Raw genomic sequence first — 21978 nt, 5'->3', positions numbered from 1 at the left:
ATAACATTTATTTCCCATCATTACCAATCAATTTTGACCATCTCACAGCTCAAAATATTGTTCACCAACATAGGTCAAAGGCTGGCTGGCTAAACAACAGAGCAGCGGCACAAACACACTGGAGTTTTTTCTGTTAACATTTTTTCAAAATTAGCAATGTATTACCAATAACCAATCAAAGCAACTCGCAAGTACTTTCAATAGAAAACTGTCCAACACAGAAAATTACCAGAGCTGGATACACATTATAAGATTATCTGTCCAATCTTTCTGGTTGAAATGAAAATCTTGTAATTTATTGAAGCAAATGACAGTTGACCATTTGCTCCCAAGCACTGGAAAAAATAAAATGGACACCCAGACAACTTGGTTAAATCCATTTGATTTAATCAATTTATGTGAATGACCGTTAATTATCATTTGCTCCCATACATTACCAGATTTTAATTTTAAGAATAATGTATGGAATATCATTGCTCAAAACTAGAAGTAGTTAACAAACAGCAAAAAAATAAAATCCTAAACCATGAGTAAAATAGCAACAGCACATGTGGATACCCCATACACAAGTGCACATTTCTCCAGCATATGTCTATTCTCAGTACCCAATCCCTCCTGGGGGCCCTGGCCACTGATTACTGGATACCGTATGGGTTGGATACACCAATAGTGCACTTACTATGACAGCAGGCAGGAGAGTCTCCCCAGTGCCCCCGGTGGTATCTGTGAGAATGATGATAGTCCGAACGCTGCAGTGTACAATGTACACAGTGCTCTCTCAGTGCCTGTAAGTGCAGCAGCTGCTTCTGGGTGGATGCAGCAGTAGCCTCTTGGTGGACAAGAATTCAGGGAGCCTATTGACTGAAAGCCATGAGAACGACTCTCTCAGCTAATCAGCGATCATTTTGATGGGACTTTGGATCCCATATCCAAAACTCGTAAGATCCAACAGCGGGAAGGTGACATTTTGTCTTATTTTGGGATCTGAAGCAGGCTGAGAGATCCAAGTTCCATCTCGGATCCCCTTGGATTCCAGAAGTTCTGGAGGGCTTGATTCTCAGAGAACCAAGTCCGCTCATCTCTAACAACAAGGGCGGAAGAGTGAGAAATCCCAAATGCCTGTCCCAACGCATATGCAAGGCCAACCCCTCTGGGTATGCTGCTGATTCCATTAAGGTGAAATCAACCTACCCAGTGTATTAAAGGGGAGTGTACCTCACCTGTACAGCAAAATGACTACTGGACTGTCATTCTCTCCCACCAAATTCTCATAAAGCTGATAACTGACAAAATAACCAAAAAGGATGGTAAATTCAGAAAGAAAAGTGACACACTATAAAGTTAAAAGACACAGCCTAAGCTCCACCCAGGGGACTAAGAGAGGAGGGGACTCGCATGCAACGTCGGTTGCGGGCCCCCTCCTCTTCGGCAGCTAGTAGACTCTGGCATAATGCCTAAGTCTACTGCACACTGCGCAGGTCTTCGGCAACATGCCTTGTTCCCGAGTACATCTCCCATGCACATGCACAAATCACTTGGAAATGGCTGGGGTACTCCAGAGGGGTAAGTATACTATATGGGTGCAGTGTGTGTCCCCATGGACCGAGGGGCCCATGTGCACTGCACACACTGCACCCATTATAGAAACACCTATGGCTCCACCCCTCCCATGCTATAGGATGATCAAACTGTCACTCGCATATCAACACACAAAATGGAGACTACACTGTTAATTTTGTCATTTAAGGGACCCATACATGTAGTCTATATCTGGGCACGTTGCTGTTCTTCCAATGCTTGGGAAATCCAACATGTTGGACAAGAATCAGCAAGTCAGAGATTAGCAACATGTGTCATTTCCCTGATTCCCTCACAGATTACTGATAATTGATATCCGCAGATTGGCTGATTGGATCAGCAGAACGGGAAATCACAGCACAGATGTATGGCCCACATTAGTTCACCATTTGCCCTAGTCTTGGTTTTAAAAGACTGTCAGACTTGCTTCATGTCTCTGTAACTCAGAAGATTTATCATGACTGAGCCCAGAGTTTCCAGAATATCACTCTACAGTAAGGATAAGTCATCTCTGATTGTGCCACAGCAGTTATGACATCTCCCAATTTCCTTGGAATATTATGGGATTCAGATGTGATCCCACTGACTATGCAGTCAAACTCCTGTTGTGAATTCTGTTGTGAATTCTTACATCTACTGTATATCCAGACCTTACTGGACACACACCTTACTGGACACACACCTTACTGAACACACACCTTACTGGACACACATCTTACTGGGCACACACATTACTGGGGACACAACTTACTGAACACACATCTTATTGGGCACACACCTTGCTGGATACACACCTTATAACACACCTTACTGGACACACACCTTACTGGACACACACCTTACTGAACACACACCTTACTGGACACACACCTTACTGAACACACACCTTACTGGACACACATCTTACTGGGCACACACATTACTGGGGACACAACTTACTGAACACACATCTTATTGGGCACACACCTTGCTGGATACACACCTTATAACACACTCACCTTACTGGACACACACCTTACTGGTCACAGGTTTAATATTCAAATTTGTTTTTTTTTTTAGTAAGGGAAAGCATAACTAAATTTGCCTAAGAGGTAACAAAGGCTAATAAATCTAGTATATGCATACAATATGAGAAAATAAGATTTTAAACCTACCGGTAAATCTATTTCTCCTAGTCCGTAGAGGATGCTGGAGACTCTGTAAGGACCATGGGGTATAGACGGGCTCCGCAGGAGATAGGGCACCTAAAAAGAACTTTGACTATGGGTGTGCACTGGCTCCTCCCTCTATGCCCCTCCTCCAGACCTCAGTTAGAGAACTGTGCCCAGAGGAGATGGACAATACAAGGCAGGATTTAGAAATCCAAGGGCAAGATTCATACCAGCCCACACCAATCATACCATGTAACCTGGATCATACATAACCAGTTAACCGTATGAACAACAACAGTAACGGTCCAAAACCGATTTCAACTGTAACAGAACACTTATGTAAGCAACAACTATATACAAGTCTTGCAGAGTTTCCGCACTGGGACGGGTTCCCAGCATCCTCTACGGACTAGGAGAAATAGATTTACCGGTAGGTTTAAAATCTAATTTTCTCTTACGTCCTAGAGGATGCTGGGGACTCCGTAAGGACCATGGGGTTTATACCAAAGCATCCAATCGGGCGGGAGAGTGCGTATGACTCTGCAGCACCGACTGAGCAAACGCTAGGTCCTCATCAGCCAGGGTATCAAACTTGTAGAATTTAGCAAAAGTGTTTGACCCCGACCAAGTCGCCGCTCGGCAAAGTTGTAATGCCGAGACGCCTCGGGCAGCCGCCCAAGAAGAGCCCACCTTCCTAGTGGAATGGGCCTTAACCGAATTTGGTACCGGCAATCCAGCCGTAGAGTGAGCCTGCTGAATCGTATTACAGATCCAGCGAGCAATAGTCTGCTTCGAAGCAGGTGCGCCAATCTTATTGGTCGCATACAGGACAAACAGAGCCTCTGTTTTCCTAATTCTAGCCGTCCTGGCTACATAAATCTTTAAGGCCCTGACTACGTCCAGGGATCTGATATCCTCCAGGTCACTTGTAGCCATAGGCACTACAATAGGTTGATTCACATGGAATGAAGAAACCACCTTAGGCAAAAATTGCGGACGTGTCCTCAATTCAGCTCGATCCACATGAAAAATCAAGTAGGGGCTTTTGTGTGACAAAGCCGCCAATTCTGATACTCGCCTTGCTGATGCCAAGGCCAACAACATGACCACCTTCCAAGTAAGAAATTTCAACTCAACCTTGTTAAGGGGTTCAAACCAGTGTGATTTTAGGAACTGCAACACCATGTTGAGGTGCCACTGGAGGCACAAAAGGAGGCTGGATGTGTAGCACTCCCTTTACAAACGTCTGGACTTCTGGAAGAGAAGCCAATTCCTTCTGAAAGAAAATCGAGAGGGCCGAAATCTGAACCTTAACAGAGCCTAATTTCAGGCCCATATCCACTCCTGTCTGTAGGAAGTGGAGAAAACGACCCAGATGAAAATCTTCCGTAGGTGCATTCTTGGTCTCACACCAAGACACATACTTTCGCCAGATACGGTGATAATGCTTAACCGTCACCTCCTTCCTAGCCTTTATTAAAGTAGGGATGACCTCTTCCGGAATCCTTTTTTTCACTAGGATTCGGCGTTCAACCGCCATGCCGTCAAACGTAACCGCGGTAAGTCCTGAAATACACAGGGCCCCTGTTGCAACACGTCTTCCCTCAGAGGAAGAGACCAGGGATCTCCTGTGAGCATCTCTTGTAGATCTGAGTACCAGGCCCTTCGAGGCCAGTCTGGGACAATGAGTATCGTCTGTACTCTTCTTTGCCTTATGATCCTCAACACCTTTGTGATGAGAGGAAGAGGAGGAAACACGTAGATCGATTTGAATACCCACGGTGTTATCAGAGCGTCTACTGCCACTGCCTGAGGGTCCCAAGACCTGGCACAATACCTCCGAAGCTTTTTGTTGAGGCGTGACGCCATCATGTCTATTTGAGGAGTTCCCCAAAGATGTGTTATGTCTGCAAAGACTTCTTGATGAAGTCCCCACTCTCCTGGATGGAGATCGTGTCTGCTGAGGAAGTCTGCTTCCCAGTTGTCCACTCCCGGAATGAAGACAGCCGACAGAGCGCTTACATGATTTTCTGCCCAGCGAAGAATCCTGGTGGCTTCCGCTATCGCGACTCTGCTTCTTGTCCCGCCTTGGCGGTTCACATGAGCCACTGCTGTGACATTGTCTGATTGAATCAGAACCGGTAGGTTTCGAAGAAGACTCTCCGCTTGTCGAAGGCCATTGTAAATGGCCCTGAGTTCCAACACATTGATGTGTAGACAGGACTCCTGGTCTGACCAAAGTCCCTAAAAAAATTTTCCTTGTGTGACCGCTCCCCATCCTCGGAGGCTCACGTCCGTGGTAACCAGGATCCAGTCCTGAATTCCGAACCGGCGACCCTCCAGCAGGTGAGCACTTTGCAACCACCACAGGAGAGACACTCTGGCCCCTGGGGACAGAGTTATTTTCCGATGTAAGTGCAGATGGGACCCGGACCACTTGTCCAGAAGGTCCTATTGAAAAGTCCTTGCATGGAACCTTCCGAAGGGAATGGCCTCGTAGGCCGCCACCATTTTTCCCAGAACTCGAGTGCATTGGTGAACTGACACCCTTTTCGGTTTTAGCAGGTCTCTGACCATGTTCTGGATGTCCTGGGCTTTCTCTATTGGGAGGAAGACCTTCATTTGTTCCGTATCCAGTATCATACCTAGGAATGGCAGTCGAGTTGTCGGAATCAACTGTGACTTCGGTAGATTTAAAATCCAACCGTGTTACTGGAGTACTCTCAGAGAGAGCGCCACACTGCTCAGCAATTTCTCCCTTGATCTCGCTTTTATCAGGAGATCGTCCAAGTATGGGATAATTGTGACTCCATGCTTGCGCAGGACCACCATCATTTCCGCCATTATCTTGGTGAAAATCCTCGGGGCCGTGGAAAGTCCAAACGGCAATGTCTGAAATTGGTAATGACAATCCTGTACAGCGAATCTCAGGTATTCCTGATGGGGGACATGCAGGTATGCATCCTTTATGCCCAGAGACACCATAAACTCCCCCTCCTCCATGTTGGCTATTATCGCTCTGAGTGATTCCATTTTGAATTTGAATATTTTTATGTACAGGTTTAGGGATTTCAGATTCAAAATAGGTCTGACCGAACCGTCCGGTTTCGGGACCACAAATAGGGTTGAGTAGTAACCTCTTCCCTGCTGGTGCAGGGGAACCTTGATTATCACTTGCTGTATACACAGCGTTTGAATTGCAGCTAACACTACATCCCTTTCCAATGTGGAAGCTGGTAGGGCCGATTTCAAAAATCGGCGCGGGGGCACCTCCTCGAATTCCAGTTTGTACCCCTGGGAAACTATTTCCAACACCCAGGGATTCAGGTCTGATCTGACCCAGGTCTGACTGAAAAGTCGAAGACGTGCCCCCACCGGTACGGACTCCCTCAGGGGAGCCCCAGCGTCATGCTGTGGGTTTTGGAGCAGCCGGGGAGGACTTTTGGTCCTGGGCACCTGCCGAAGCAGGTGCTCTTTTGCCTCTGCCCTTACCTCTGGCGAGGAAAGAGGATCCCCGACCTCTTCTGGACTTGTGCGACCAAAAGGACTGCATCTAATAGGGTGTTACTTTCTTATGCTGTTGGGTAATATATGGTAAAAAATTTGATTTACCTGCTGTAGCTGTGGAAACTAGGTCCGTCAGCCCATCCCCAAACAATACCTCACCCTTATAGGGTAGTACTTCCATATGTTTTTTGGAATCCGCATCACCCGTCCATTGGCGAGTCCATAAGGATCTTCTCGCCGAGATAGACATGGCATTGGCCCTAGAAGCTAGCAGTCCAATGTCCCTTTGATCATCCCTCATAAATAAGACTGCGTCTTTAATATGGGCTAGAGTTAAGAATATAGTATCCTTATCCATATTATCAAATTGATCTGTCAGCTCTTCTGTCCAAGCTGCAATTGCACTACACACCCATGCCGACGCAATTGTCGGTCTTAGCACAGCACCCGTATGAGAATAAATACACTTTAAGTTAGTTTCTTGCCTGCGATCTGTATTTAAGGGCCGCTGTGTCAGGAGACGGTAGCGCCACTTTCTTGGACAAGCGCGTCAGGGCCTTGTCCACAGTGGGGAGTGATTCCCAAATCTCCCTGTCCTGCTTAGGGAAGGGGTATGCCATATAAAAATTTTTGGGGATCTGCGGTCTCTTTTCCGGAGTCTCCCAAGCTTTTCCAAAGAAATCATTTAATTCATGAGATGTGGGAAAATTAATAATCTGTTTCTTTTCCTTAAACATGTGTACCCTTGTGTCGGGGACCGAGGGTTCATCCTCAATATGCAACACTTATTGCCACAATCATACACTGAATGGTTTTAGTCACCCTAGGGTGCAATTTTACTTCGTCATAGTCGACACTGGAATCAGAATCCGTGTCAGTAGTAGTGTCTTGTGTTAAGGGACGCTTTTGAGACCCCGACGGGCCCTGTGAGTCGGTCCAATCCGAGGATTGACCCCCTGATGTCCCCCCTAATTCAGCCTTATCAAGCCTTTTATGTAAAGATGCCACACTTGCATTCAACATATGCCACATGTCCTTCCATTCCGTAGTCGGCACAACCGACGGGGACACACCACTCATTTGCTCCACCTCCTCCTTGGAGAAGCCTTCCGCTTCAGACATGTCGACACCACGTACCGACACCCCACACACACAGGGATTAACCTACAAGGGGACAAAACCCCAACCAGGCCCTTAGGAGAGACAGAGAGAGAGTATGCCAGCACACACCCAGCGCTTAATAACACTGTGGAAAAATATGACCAGATAGCGCTTTTTTATATAATAATATTCCAATTCCCACTCACTGCGTCGCCAATGTGCCCCCCTCCTCTTTTTTCCAGCCTGTGAAGTTCAGCAGGGGAGAGACCAGGGAGCCAGCGTTCAGCATGCAGCCTCTGTGGAGAAAATGGCGCTGGTTAGTGCTGAGGATCAAGCCCCGCCCACCCAACGGCGGGCTTCGGTCCCAGTGATTTTTTTATAAAAATGGCGGGGGATTCTTGGATTTACTTCCTCCGCAGCCTAATCCATCTTAACATGCCCAGAAGTGAGGAATATTGCTGCCCAGGGCGCCCCCCCCCCAGCGCCCTGCACCCTTCAGTGCTGCTTTGTGTGTGTATAGTGGGAGCAATAGCGCGCAGCTTAACGCTGCGCGCCTTACCTCATGAAGATCTGATGTCTTCTGCCGCCTGATGTCTTCTGCCTTCTCATACTCACCCGGCTTCTATCTTCGGCATCTGTGAGGAGGACGGCGGCGTGGCTCCGGGACGAACCCCAGGTGAGACCTGTGTTCCGACACCCTATGGAGCTAATGGTGTCCAGTAGCCTAGAAACAGAGCCCAACCGTAAAGCCGGCCCTGCTTCTCCCTCCTCAGTCCCATGATGCAGGGAGCCTGTTGCCAACAGGACTCCCTGAAAATAAAAAACCTAACAAAATTCTTTTAAAACAGAAAACTCTGGAGAGCTCTCTGCAGTGCACCCATTCTCCTCTGGGCACAAGATCTAACTGAGGTCTGAAGGAGGGGTATAGAGGGAGGAGCCAGTGCACACCCATAGTCAAAGTTCTTTTTAGGTGCCCTATCTCCTGCGGAGCCTGTCTATACCCCATGGTCCTTACGGAGTCCCCAGCATCCTCTAGGATGTAAGAGAAAGGTTACTTAACCTATTAGGTTAGACAGGAAATTAACTGAAAGGATTACTTTACACCTTTATCTGTCTGTTTCTAGCACCTATTAGCAGAGTGGAATAGTCGATCAAATTGTGTGTGTGTGTGTGTGTGTGTGTGTGTGTGTGTGTGTGTGTGTGTGTGTGTGTGTGTGTGTGTGTGTGTCATTACCTTATATGGTATGAAAACATTCCAATAGAATGATAACTGTAAGAAAATAATCATGGGTCAATTCTAGACAGAGGGCATTTGAAGATGGTAGCTATAGACATTATGTCCTGGGTATATGTTAGAGCTTACTGCGCATGTGTAAGGAAATCTGAATGGTCCATGCTGTGTTGTACTAGCCACTGACTGGTACTGTACATCTTAATATGGGCTAATATCCATTATCCAGCAGCAATGCCCAGTTTTTGGTGCATAATGCAAGACCCAGACAAAAGCCCTTCAGCCTTTTGACAGGAACTAAAGATCTGCAGTTAATGTGTGTATATGTATGTGTGTGTGTGTGTGTGTGTGTGTGTGTGTGTGTGTGTGTGTGTGTGTGTGTGTGTGTGTGGCCTGTGTATATATGGACTGATCAACAAATGATACAGTATGCTCCTCGGATATGAACTACATCTTACGTTAAGAAGATGAATGACCTAATAACTTAGACAAAAGTTGAGTATTAGTCTTGTTTTTTTATTTTTTTGGTTTGTCATTGTTGTAATAAAGTGTAAGTTGAATTTGTAGTCAATTGGTCACCCGAAGCACTATTTCATTTTGATGTGAATGAAACACACACAATACAAGATCCCTTGTGGCACAATATAAATGAAACATAATAATATAAAAAATTATATTAATAAAAATAAGAATATCTTAAGCTTGTTATAACTCACTATTTACAAAAAGATACCTGAAATGACTGAACTCTTAATTTTTTTTAAACTGATTAGCTGAGGTATACAGAAATCTCTTTGGTCTCTTTCTGAGGAAGACTCATCTTATTATTAATACATTGCTGCTGTGCTTGTATGTTCATTAAAACTGACTTTATTGAAAAGTCAAAACCATTGAAGCTCTCACTTTGATGTTTACCTATACAGTTAGTCTATTTCTAATACTTATTAATGATTGCTAAAATATTCTTATACTATCGCCTTTCTGTAATGATTCTATATAGTACTGTATAAACGGTTATGTGCGCTAATCTAATATTCATTCAAACATTCTGAATAAAATATTTATTTCTTAGAAAGAAATACAGCTACAGGACTGTTGTTCCTTTTGAAGTTTTATATGTCAAAGAAATGGAGACAGTATATCCTTTAGATTTGACTGTGCCAGACAATAGTTCGCTTGTTTTGTAACATTTTCAATCGCCAAAGCTATAAAGAAAATAGCTGACGCTTTAGAGTAACAAAATCCGTATTTTTCTCAAGTGCTTGTATGTAATTCAGTTTAATGATTCTGCACTGTTCTACGGTCTCCCGGTGCTACAGGGTAGATTCAATTGATGGAGTTACTGTGTACAGTAAGTCTCGATAACAAACAACCACTTAAAATGCCAGACAGTAAAACCAAAACTTTCTTTTTCTAAATTACTATAATTAAATGAAACATTTGACAAATATTAAGTGCCTAGGGTAAAAACAGAATTTGCTTGCTATAATAAACATTTTACAGTGCAGACAGATGTGTTTGTGTGATGTACAGTATGGTATGCAAGTATTTTATTTTCAACCACTCATAAACAGCTTTTATATTGAGTAATTCAAATATTAAAGCTCGTACTATATTCATTCTTCAATGGGATGTGAACATTATAAGTCTTCAGATTTATAAGTGTAACCAACCACGCATGTGATTTAAATCAACATGATTCTATGTTTTACATATTGTCAAACATGTTTTACACAATGTCAAACTGACATATTGTTTTGCAGGTTTTTTTTTTTGTACTTACCTATCTGTTGGTATTTATAAATAAAGAGAGTTAAAAAGTCTTTCTTCAAAAATGGATACACACAGATGTGTAGTCAATGAAATGGGCAGGAATACAACACTTCATTGCCAATCAGAGCATTGGTACATTAACAGCAGTGCAGAGAATTTCAGCACAATCAATTGCAGTGTGTATCAAAAGTGTTGGCAATACATGAAACCAAGTTCAAACGTCCAACATGTTTATTATTCTAGGGAAAAGAGGGGATTGGATTGCACACGCTATTTTTAAACATAATAAAAGGTGCTACCATGCTGAGGCTTCTAGTACTATACAATATAAAGAAAAATGCTGATGCACACTCTATGCACCAAGAATACTGATAGTCAAAATAATTTTTTTAAACTATTACAATTAGCAAGGAGTATAGGTGACGTTCTTAGCACATGTTTGGCCAAATATGTGAGCCCATCCACCAAGTTCAGGGGAATGTCATTAGGTCCCTAACATCTCTAATACTGACACATTATATAAATTTATCAAGGTCTTATCTTTAAAATAGAGTATATTCTAATATATTGTCAGCAATGTATGAACATGCACTAATTAAAACACCTGAGGGTAGATGGAAGGGGTGCCAATACCAAAACTAAGAAGCCTCACCTTCAAGTGTACAATACATAAACAAATATACAGTAAAGAAAAAAGGGCGGATTGGACTGCACACCCTATTTTTAAACATAACGAAAGGTGCTACCATGCTGAGACTTCTAGTACTTTATTACCTATGCGGTGTCTGCCCTGGCCGGCACAGAGGTCCGCAGGTGCTCATCCAAAATTGAGGTCTCCTGCAGCGACCGCTGTCTCTGTGCATGGCGCTTCAAAGTACTGTCTTTCATTGTTTCAGTGTTCATTCTCCATTATGCTTTCTTCCTGGTGTTTGGGCCTAGTCAGAATTTCCATCAGCTGATCCTCCATTGCCTAATCTTGGAGCTCCTTTCATTAGCTGACTGCAGCATCCAATGAATCCACACTTAACGGTATAAAGGGAACTTCCTGGGATTAACAAATTGTTCAGTACAACAGTCTTTACTTAAGAAGCAACAGCTCTGTGCTGAGCTCCTTCATCCCAGTGACATTGTTATGATCCAGTTCCAGTCTGATAGTTTCCAAGGACTCTGCATTACTCTTATCCATTTCCAGCCTGGTAAATTCTAAAAGTACTTTGCAAAATCTCTAAGGACTTCCAGTGTCAAGATTCTGCATCCAGCACGGTCAGCACTGCAGTCCATATCGGTTCCATTCCGGTCATCATTCCGGTCATCTTTCCAGTTGTTATCCTGGTATCGTTATTCATCATTCTGAATTTGCAGTGATCCACAGACTCTATTCTTAATAAAGAAAAGTAAAAGAATATGTAAGTGCGCAGTCAGCAGCAGCTGGTATGGGGATGGTCAGATCCCAGAATATAATAGAATAAAAAACACAAGTACCAGCGCTGGCTGTAAGAATTATATAAGGACGGTTTGCTGAATAAAATGTCAATTTATTAAATCATTTAAAAAGACAGGTGTGAAATCCTGTTATTGATCTAAATAACACTTAAAATATAAAATATAATAGTGCCCACTGGGTATAGTCACTTATACATCCACTTTCCTTTGGGACATATACAGATTTACACGGCTAGGACAGTCTCCAAAGTGGCAATCACTGTAGCAGCAGATAATTACCGGTTTCCACAGATGAGATGTTTAATGGCATCAGCTTTAGGAAGGGTCCATTGCTAGCTGTTTGTGTGGATCCGGTTCTTTATCCTTGGGGAATGAATCCCAGTGATAGGAGCAAAGTCCAAATGAATGCCGAGAATGTCAGAGTCCCAATGTGTCGTGGAGTGGTGCCCAGGTGGGGTATAGGGCTCAACGCGTTTCGCTGGCAACAAGGTGATCCAGCTTCCTCAGGAGGAATAAATAATAAAGTTTTATTCATATTATATCTGCCTCCGGGCTTATCACTGCTAGAATACGAACGATTCTTCTAAGTACATGTATCAACATCCATGCACCATACCTGGTTAAAGCCTCCTCGCTTCATTCACACTCACTCTGTGTCAGCTTTTCCTACAAACGCCTGCCCAAGCCAAATCCAACCCTCAGGCGTGACACATTCAGATTGACATGCTGGGTGACCTGCTCTCCTTTCCTGCTACCCGGCAGGCTCACTGTGCTGGTATTCCTGATCTAACCTAGTGGATTGAATACACCAAATTGCTGCAATTTAGCAGTGTGCCCAGTCTGTGTCTGGTGGCTTCTACTGTTGGAGTGACCTGTGAGGGCATATATTTACTGCAGAATACTGCCTCACTTGTTAGAGCTGTTCCGCCCCATCATAATCCTGTTTGACACTGCCCCTGCTAGTTTTTTGTCACATCAGCTTTTCCCCTCACTGCACCACACACAGTTCAATACTTTTTGTTGTATGACTGTACATACCCGTCTGTTTTAGTACAGTGCCAAAGTACAATCCCTGTTTCAATACTATGCCAAGAATAACCCTTGTAGAACACAAAACATTGGCATTATAATAATAGACTCATTTCACCAGCAACTGGTTTTCCGCGGCTAGCGTGCATGCTAACGGACATGTGTGAACAGTAACACCGGCAACCCATAGACAGTGCATTGTACAACTGCAGGTGCAACTATTTAAACCTGATCACATGTAGTCACTGCCGCGATGCGTGCGCATGTGTGTGTATGCATTGTGGCAACGAGCAGGCTGGGCACATCTCAAGAGACAGCCGGTCACAATACCGATGCCGGGATCCCAATCCCCTTAAAATGCTGAACAACAGGGACTATTCCCACTCGTGGCTGTCCACAATACCCATAGAGTGGTAATAGAACCTGTGGCGAGTTCAGCGAGCCACCGAACCCGCTGCATGGCATGTGTTGCGAGACCGCAAGGGGCTTAGTTGCGCTCCCCCCGGGGCTTAGTTGCAAGGCTTAGTCACTTAGTTGCGAGCCCCCGTCGGACATCTAACAGCCAGGATCCCGGCGTTGGGATCCATGGGTTGGGTATCACACATACCCAACCCATGAAAAAGTCATACTGTACATACTCTACACTGACCTAATTATACTTCAAACTCTATTTCATTTTAAATCAGGGAATGTTAGTTCCAAAAGATTACAGGGTCAAGCTGGCCAACCACGTCACAATCGTCAAGAAATTATTGACTGATCCTAAATCCTTAATATTCAGCCAATCTTGAAATTCATAGCTGAGTCTCCTTTAGGAAGAATCATGACTATCTGACTAACTTTATATTAAACCACTTGTTAAAAGCTTAGGGCATATTGTGCCCAACAATTTGCACACACTTCAATATACAGTACATGACATTAAGAGACATACAGTACAGACAAATCACACTATTATTACAGTGGCAAAGCCCTTTTGTTTCTGAAGACAGTTATGTAATATAATCATGGTACTAGCTACTGTATATGACTTTGCAAATTTTATGTTATCACAACAGCTACAACTATAGTATTAACATTTGACCTGAAACCACTCAACTATCCTATCCTGGATGTTTTTCTCTGTACTGCAGTAAAGACAGCTAAGTGAATTACTGTATATCGTATATATTCAGCCAAACCAAATATACAAGAAGACTGAAATTCACCAAACTTAACATTGCAATTTACTGGCTTTTCTTCAAGGAAACAAATTTTCCCCTTGTTGGTAATCATTAATTATCAACAAGGGGAAAACTCCCAGCTGACTGTTAAATTAATTCATGTTTGTCAAGCTAAAGAGCATGGTATTTCCTTGTACAGCGCTAGTAATGGATTTTTAAAAATACAAATTGAAATTGTTTTTTTTATAATCTAAAAAATACATAAAGTATGCAAATGCGGATGTATCATACATTGCATATAACTAAACAGATTTGTTTTAAAGTTATTTATAGCAACAACAAAAAAAAGAAGTATAGGAACTACAGTAGGAGTGCTAAAAAAACAACAACTCAACATGTTATACAACCGACGGTTTCAAATTTGAGACATCATTCATGTTCATAAGCTAGGTGATGATGAATGACATCTCTCTGCTAAAAATAATAATAATAACAGTGATACCTTTAACCAGGGCCGGACTGCCCATCTTGAACTACTGGCACATGCCAGAAGGGCCGATGTTCTGGTGGGCTGGTCCGGTCCCACAGAGACCCGGGAATACCGCGTGCAGCACAGCCTTGAGCTCTCTGGTTTAGCCGCCCCCTGTCTAAAGCGTGTATCTCCAAGAAAATGGGGGCGAGTCCGTAGTTTGCTTTTTAACAAAAATGGGGGCATGTCATGAGTCCATACCCCCTGAATCACAGCACGCCCCCTTGTGCCGTGCCCGTGTGCCCCCTCTGTCATGCGAGCGCTCCCCATGCCGAGCAAATTTTTTGCGGGACTCCTGAGAGGTAAATATTAAAACAACATGGGTGCAGTGTGTGCGGTGTGGGCCCATGTGCACAGCGCACATTGCACCTATGATAGAAACGGCAATGATATGTTGTAACATTAAACTTTTATGTGTTAGCCTTGGCACATCAGGGGTCACTTGTATTTTTATGTCTGTATTTTTAGCATCTTGTTAACCACTTCATACTTTAGCTGGCATATAGATGCTTCCACAGTAAGGTTATTCCAGTCATTACTACTGTACTCTACAAAATGCGGCCAGCATCTCGGCAGTCACATGACCGACGCCGGAATCCCGACACCACTCAGAACCCCGGTGCCAGAACAACGACCACTGGGGCCTGGGGGAGGGGGGAGGGAGGTTAGGGTGATAGGATAGAGGACATGGGAGGGGTAAAATAATGCAATGTGCATGGAATATGTGTGGCAATCCCTGATTCCCCAGGTTCGCGGGATCATCACAATGTGATGAAGTTACAGTAGCTAAGTATATTTCCTCAGAGCAGCAGCTGTTGTTTCACACAGATTTACTTTGTGGGTGCATTGGCCAATTCTGGAGGGCTGAGAGGTACAATGTCATAGGTGTTAGGAAGAAGGGCTGTGTTGTGTGACTTCCCTTTTTGCTGATAACTGGATCCAGTCCAGAAAGGAATGGAAAGTATACTGTATCACTGGACTGGCTGAGTAATAAAAGAAGGCAAAGGCATACACTTTACTAAATCTGGCTAGAGCAGAAGCAATAGGTAAAGCAGACACATTTGTTTATGAGGAAGAAGATAAAGAAGACCTTGTAGAGCTGTTAAATAAAGTTTGAGGAGATATGTTTACCTGCAAAGAATGTAAGAATGAACAGATATATATGTAATACACATATGTAACAAACCAAGAGCATGATGAGAATGTGCAATCATACGTGACCACATTAAAGCTGGCAGCTAAAAACTTTGATTTTGGCACCATCATCGATCAACTAATTGGAGACAAAAAAATTTGTGGTATTCATAATGATGCTGTTCGCACACAGTTATTAAGAGATAACAATTTGACTTTAAAAACTGCCATACATATCTGCATTCATAAGGAACAATCTGAGAAGCGCACAAGGCAGGGGGATGCAGAAGTATGTAGCACAGAGCGTGCAACATCCCAATACAGGCAATGCCAAAACTGTGGTGAGCACCACCCTCGTGAGTGCCATCAATGCGCAGCCTTTAATAAATGCTGTAACTCCTGTAATAAATGGAACCACTTTGCAAAATGCTGCAGATCCAAATACACAATGACTGCCAATATGCCACATGGCACACTGAGGGAAAGCCAGCTGCAGGTGGACTCAGTATCAGAGCCTGTCAATGCGATATACTGCAAGAGTGTAGATCTGGTTGTTGAAAACTGAGAAATGTTTTACATCATTGGTTGTGACATCAGATCACTACTTGGTCTGTCTGATAAATAGGCTTACTATACCTGGGAGCCAAAGCCCATATGGTAAAGCATGAAATCCCAGAGCTCAATTTAAAGATCTGTTCAACTGTGATACCACTGCTAAACTCCCTGTCATTCACCACATGCAACTGGATGTTGGTTGCCATGAAGGTCAAAGTGCTTGCTGAATTAGACTGCATGCCAAGGCTCAGTATATCCAGTGGCACTAAGAAGGGTGGCGGGGGAGGGGTGGGTACTCTTTGCCTGAGCCTTTTTGAGGAGCCTGGGCAGGTTCCGCTGCCTCCCCTTCCCTGATGTAGACAGCGCCAGCATCGAGCCAAGAGAGAGAGAGCACACTGCTGCAGTGGTAGCCTCTCTCCCGACAGTGCTTCACTGAGGAGAGAGGCAGCTGTAGCAGTGTCCTTCCTCTCCCTGCTTGACATGTGGGGGGATGAGCGATCACACCCACTCCCCCATCAGCAGCAATCCCCGCCGCACCCTGCTGCCCACCTGGTGCCCCCAACCCTGTCCAGTGCGTGTGGCCACACAGAAACTTTATTTTTAAATATTTTTAAAGGAGGGTGGCTGGCCACACCTCCCTGTATTGGCCATGCCCCACTCAGATTACCTGGGCCTGGCACAGCTGTCAGTGCTCCTGGATATAATTACTCTGATAGAGGAACCAAAACAGTGGGTCTTAGCAATGGTAGCTGCAATAAAATAGGATGGGTCTGTCAGAATATCCATAGACACTGTGCACCTCAACAAAACACTGTTAAGGCCTAGACATTCATTGAGAACAGTCAAACAAGTTATTGTTGACATGCCTAAGGCAAAAATCTTCAGCAGCCTGGATGCTAAATGTGGATTTTGACAGATACCTCTGGCAAAGAGTCGTCCAAGCTCACATGACACCTGCTGGATGATATGCTTTCTTACGTATACCTTATGGCCTGACCACTGGTAGTGAAGTTTTATATGATGCATGGTACATTGGGTTTGCAGAATACCCATGGGAAATAATTGTCTATGACAGCTTCATCTAGGGTTGCAACATGCAAGAACACAATGAGTCCCTCTGTCAGGTGCTGGAAAGGATCTGTGATATTCATTTATGGCTCAACCCAGGTAAATGCTGTTTCTGGGTGTCAGAAGTTCCGTGCATTGGTCACCTCTTCACTGATCAGGAAAGCCAGACAGGACCATTTAGCAAATGCTGTCACCTGAGAACAAACTAAGGGGGACATTTACTAAGCAGTGATAAAAGTGGAGAAGTGAGCCAGTGGAGAAGTTGCCCATGGCCACCAATCAGCTGCTCTGTATACTTTTATATTATGCAAATTATAAATGTTACGTCAGTGCTGATTGGTTGCCATGGGTAATTTCTCCAGTGCCTCACTTCTCCACTTTTATCACTGATTAGTAAATGTCCCCCTAAGTCTTCAACGCTTCCTGGGAATTACAAACTACAGGATCTGTAGAAAGTTCTTCCCAACTACAGTGAGACAGCCGCGCTACCAAGACAGTTTCTACTGTAGGTAAAGATACAGAATGATGCTGGCAGATGCCAAATGCTTACAAGTCCCCCAGCACTTCAGTACTTTAATGTGCACTTACCAGTTGTGATCTCTGCAGATGCCTCACAACATGATCTGGGTGCAGTATGCCTCCAAAAGAACAGGCCCATTGTCTTCCACTGACATAGACCGAATTACTAAATGCACATATTGAAAAAGTGCTTTTAGCATTGTTTTTTGACTTTTCACAAGTTCTATGACTTTATATTGGGGCATCCATCACTGTTGAGATGGACCTTCAACCACTCATCATCATTCTGAGGAAGCCTCTGCATATGTTGCTCAAGATAAAGATACCAACTGGATGTGACTACAAAGAATTGTTTGTGGGTGATGCCCTCTCCAGGGCCTACTTACTAGAGATGAGCGCCTGAAATTTTTCGGGTTTTGTGTTTTGGTTTTGTGTTCGGTTCCGCGGCCGTGTTTTGGGTTCGACCGCGTTTTGGCAAAACCTCACCGAATTTTTTTTGTCGGATTCGGGTGTGTTTTGGATTCGGGTGTTTTTTTAAAAAAACACTAAAAAACAGCTTAAATCATAGAATTTGGGGGTCATTTTGATCCCATATTATTATTAACCTCAAAAACCATAATTTCCACTCATTTTCCGTCTATTCTGAATACCTCACACCTCACAATATTATTTTTAGTCCTAAAATTTGCACCAAGGTCGCTGGATGACTAAGCTAAGCGACACTAGTGGCCGACACAAACACCTGGCCCATCTAGGAGTGGCACTGCAGTGTCACGCAGGATGTCCCTTCCAAAAAACCCTCCCCAATCAGCACATGACGCAAAGAAAAAAAGAGGCGCAATGAGGTAGCTGACTGTGTGAGTAAGATAAGCGACCCTAGTGGCCGACACAAACACCGGGCCCATTTAGGAGTGGCACTGCAGTGTCACGCAGGATGTCCCTTCCAAAAAACCCTCCCCAATCAGCACATGACGCAAAGAAAAAAAGAGGCGCAATGAGGTAGCTGACTGTGTGAGTAAGATTAGCGACCCTAGTGGCCGACACAAACACCGGGCCCATTTAGGAGTGGCACTGCAGTGTCACGCAGGATGTCCCTTCCAAAAAACCCTCCCCAATCAGCACATGACGCAAAGAAAAAAAGAGGCGCAATGAGGTAGCTGACTGTGTGAGTAAGATAAGCGACCCTAGTGGCCGACACAAACACCGGGCCCATTAAGGAGTGGCACTGCAGTGTCACGCAGGATGTCCCTTCCAAAAAACCCTCCCCAATCAGCACATGACGCAAAGAAAAAAAGAGGCGCAATGAGGTAGCTGACTGTGTGAGTAAGATTAGCGACCCTAGTGGCCGACACAAACACCGGGCCCATTTAGGAGTGGCACTGCAGTGTCACGCAGGATGTCCCTTCCAAAAAACCCTCCCCAAACAGCACATGACGCAAAGAAAAATAAAAGAAAAAAGAGGTGCAAGATGGAATTGTCCTTGGGCCCTCCCACCCACCCTTATGTTGTATAAACAAAACAGGACATGCACACTTTAACCAACCCATCATTTCAGTGACAGGGTCTGCCACACGACTGTGACTGATATGACGGGTTGGTTTGGACCCCCCCCAAAAAAGAAGCAATTAATCTCTCCTTGCACAAACTGGCTCTACAGAGGCAAGATGTCCACCTCATCATCACCCTCCGATATATCACCGTGTACATCCCCCTCCTCACAGATTATCAATTCGTCCCCACTGGAATCCACCATCTCAGCTCCCTGTGTACTTTGTGGAGGCAATTGCTGCTGGTCAATGTCTCCGCGGAGGAATTGATTATAATTCATTTTAATGAACATCATCTTCTCCACATTTTCTGGATGTAACCTCGTACGCCGATTGCTGACAAGGTGAGCGGCGGCACTAAACACTCTTTCGGAGTACACACTTGTGGGAGGGCAACTTAGGTAGAATAAAGCCAGTTTGTGCAATGGCCTCCAAATTGCCTCTTTTTCCTGCCAGTATAAGTATGGACTGTGTGACGTGCCTACTTGGATGCGGTCACTCATATAATCCTCCACCATTCTTTCAATGGTGAGAGAATCATATGCAGTGACAGTAGACGACATGTCCGTAATCGTTGTCAGGTCCTTCAGTCCGGACCAGATGTCAGCATCAGCAGTCGCTCCAGACTGCCCTGCATCACCGCCAGCGGGTGGGCTCGGAATTCTGAGCCTTTTCCTCGCACCCCCCAGTTGCGGGAGAATGTGAAGGAGGAGATGTTGACAGGTCGCGTTCCGCTTGACTTGACAATTTTCTCACCAGCAGGTCTTTCAACCCCAGCAGACTTGTGTCTGCCGGAAAGAGAGATCCAAGGTAGGCTTTAAATCTAGGATCGAGCACGGTGGCCAAAATGTAGTGCTCTGATTTCAACAGATTGACCACCCGTGAATCCTTGTTAAGCGAATTAAGGGCTCCATCCACAAGTCCCACATGCCTAGCGGAATCGCTCCGTGTTAGCTCCTCCTTCAATGTCTCCAGCTTCTTCTGCAAAAGCCTGATGAGGGGAATGACCTGACTCAGGCTGGCAGTGTCTGAACTGACTTCACGTGTGGCAAGTTCAAAGGGCATCAGAACCTTGCACAACGTTGAAATCATTCTCCACTGCGCTTGAGACAGGTGCATTCCACCTCCTATATCGTGCTCAATTGTATAGGCTTGAATGGCCTTTTGCTGCTCCTCCAACCTCTGAAGCATATAGAGGGTTGAATTCCACCTCGTTACCACTTCTTGCTTCAGATGATGGCAGGGCAGGTTCAGTAGTTTTTGGTGGTGCTCCAGTCTTCTGTACGTGGTGCCTGTACGCCGAAAGTGTCCCGCAATTTTTCTGGCCACCGACAGCATCTCTTGCACGCCCCTGTCGTTTTTTAAATAATTCTGCACCACCAAATTCAAGGTATGTGCAAAACATGGGACGTGCTGGAATTTGCCCATATTTAATGCACACACAATATTGCTGGCGTTGTCCGATGCCACAAATCCACAGGAGAGTCCAATTGGGGTAAGCCATTCCGCGATGATCTTCCTCAGTTGCCGTAAGAGGTTTTCAGCTGTGTGCGTATTCTGGAAACCGGTGATACAAAGCGTAGCCTGCCTAGGAAAGAGTTGGCGTTTGCGAGATGCTGCTACTGGTGCCGCCGCTGCTGTTCTTGCGGCGGGAGTCCATACATCTACCCAGTGGGCTGTCACAGTCATATAGTCCTGACCCTGCCCTGCTCCACTTGTCCACATGTCCGTGGTTAAGTGGACATTGGGTACAACTGCATTTTTTAGGACACTGGTGAGTCTTTTTCTGACGTCCGTGTACATTCTCGGTATCGCCTGCCTAGAGAAGTGGAACCTAGATGGTATTTGGTAACGGGGGCACACTGCCTCAATAAATTGTCTAGTTCCCTGTGAACTGACGGCGGATACCGGACGCACGTCTAACACCAACATAGTTGTCAAGGCCTCAGTTATCCGCTTTGCAGCAGGATGACTGCTGTGATATTTCATCTTCCTCGCAAAGGACTGTTGAACAGTCAATTGCTTACTGGAAGTAGTACAAGTGGGCTTACGACTTCCCCTCTGGGATGACCATCGACTCCCAGCAGCAACAACAGCAGCGCCAGCAGCAGTAGGCGTTACACGCAAGGATGCATCGGAGGAATCCCAGGCAGGAGAGGAATCGTCAGAATTGCCAGTGACATGGCCTGCAGGACTATTGGCATTCCTGGGGAAGGAGGAAATTGACACTGAGGGAGTTGGTGGGGTGGTTTGCGTGAGCTTGGTTACAAGAGGAAAGGATTTACTGGTCAGTGGACTGCTTCCGCTGTCACCCAAAGTTTTTGAACTTGTCACTGTCTTATTATGAATGCGCTGCAGGTGACGTATAAGGGAGGATGTTCCGAGGTGGTTAACGTCCTTACCCCTACTTATTACAGCTTGACAAAGGGAACACACGGCTTGACACCTGTTGTCCGCATTTCTGTTGAAATACCTCCACACCGAAGAGCTGATTTTTTTGGTATTTTCACCTGGCATGTCAACGGCCATATTCCTCCCACCGACAACAGGTGTCTCCCCGGGTGCCTGACTTAAACAAACCACCTCACCATCAGAATCCTCCTGGTCAATTTCCTCCCCAGCGCCAGCAACACCCATATCCTCCTCATCC

This window comes from Pseudophryne corroboree, chromosome 4 (genome assembly GCF_028390025.1).
Source record: "Pseudophryne corroboree isolate aPseCor3 chromosome 4, aPseCor3.hap2, whole genome shotgun sequence".
In the NCBI taxonomy this organism is placed as follows: Eukaryota; Metazoa; Chordata; class Amphibia; order Anura; family Myobatrachidae; genus Pseudophryne; species Pseudophryne corroboree.
This window is presented reverse-complemented; position numbering follows the sequence as displayed.